The following is a 1,784-nucleotide window of genomic DNA, read 5'->3' as shown; positions in this document are numbered from 1 at the left end:
TTCCCTGCCTTATCTCTAGTTTATATGCTAGTTGCCCTTTTTGTGACTGCATCACTTAATTGAGTGTTACAATGTCGTCGTCTTCTTGCAGAATCTCTCTTAAAAGAGACAAGAAAACAAGCAGACAATGGAAAGAGTAAGACAGCAGATAAGAAAGGCATTCCAGGTAGCAGCTGGCAGTATTAGCGGTTATGTCTCCTACTGCTAATTGGAAGAGTACCAATAGTGAATTACCAGACAGGATATTGGCACCTGGTGAATCAGCCATAGCATTTCCCATAGGATATTGGGCTTTCAAAGGCTGTCCCTTGTCCAAATACTTACAAGGGCTCAAACTGTGTTCAGACATATAATGAATGCATAATCCATAGTTGCCTTTTAAAGCCAGAATGTAAAAGTCCTATCAGAAAAGAAAAGGATTTAGAATAATGCCAGAAGGGTCTAGAGGTGCATAGATTATTGCTGGAGGTGAAGTGTACCCTAGTGCTACAATACTAAGAATTAAAAAAACCAACCAACCAAATAAAAAGCCCAACAACAACAACCAACGAAGAAACAAACAAAAAAACCCACCCTAACCAAAAACCCCCAACCTTTAACAGAAATACCATTTAGCTTCCAATTTCAGGCCATAAAGCAACCTTAAAGAAACTGAAAGTAGTTTCCCAAAGTTTCTTATCTCTGACCATGCTCTGCTGCCTTCCTTGGAATGAAAAATCTAGCGATTGCTAGTGGCTGGGATTGTCAGGGCACTACGATGCTGTAAGTCGAGACTCAAGGTGAAGTGATGATAAATTGTTTCCCACCCATGTGCTTCCTCTTTATTCTGCATTGTGCTTAGTAGAAACAAGCAGGAGGGTCAATTTCTGGCTTTTCCAGGCTTTGTTTTTGTTTTTCCTGGGGGAAAGACAACAACAAAAAGAACCATGATGGTGATTTAAGTATTTTTAATCTAGAAATTACATACCAGAGTCCATTTGGACCTCTGGAACACTAAAAGATAAATATGTATCTGTAAGTAGTAAATAATTAATTGCATGTTTTCAGGGAGCCGCTGATAAAACGGAATTAATTTTTAATTTCAGATTATTTGTAGCTATATGCATCATGAACTTACTGGTTAATTTCTCTGTAGTCTCTACAGAAAGGCTACAGCAGAAAATGCAGCTGGCATTTTCATCAGAGCTATGGTGTTTTTCATAGATGCTCGATGTCACCGAACCAAGATTTGTATTCATTTGTGTTTCACTTGCTGTCCAATGTGTTCCAGCAAAATGGACTCTGTGTTGCTAAACACTTTCTCTCAGTAGTAATGTCATCAGCTTGTGAGAAACAAAGGTCATGTTCAGGCTCCTTAGAGCATCTTAAGGCCTGCCAGTAAGATTTTGCTGAAAGAGAAACAAGTAAGCGATGATGATTCTTCCTGAGCATGTATGTCAGAACAGCATGAGTCAGCTTGCTGAAACTTTTCACTTGAGGCCCTCCATTTCCAGATGGACAGGAGTCCATCAGTCCTTGGGTCTGTTGTCTATATACTCACATAAATACACAGTAACCATGTCCTGGTGGAAGTCACTCCATGCATAAGCTTTGCTTAGGGAAGAGGTTATATTTAATCATGTGCTCTGGATGCTGTTTCAAGGCAAGTGTCCTAAAATGTCACAATATCTGGAAGTCCAGCTACAGACTAGGGATGATGGTGATGAAGTCTCCTCTCTTCTGCCATGAAGAGAAAATTAAGCCTTCTATGGTCACCCTTACAGTTCATAAATACTCCTTGCTTT

Source organism: Geospiza fortis, unplaced genomic scaffold, assembly GCF_000277835.1.
Source record: "Geospiza fortis unplaced genomic scaffold, GeoFor_1.0 scaffold162, whole genome shotgun sequence".
NCBI classification, from domain to species: Eukaryota; Metazoa; Chordata; class Aves; order Passeriformes; family Thraupidae; genus Geospiza; species Geospiza fortis.
This window is presented reverse-complemented; position numbering follows the sequence as displayed.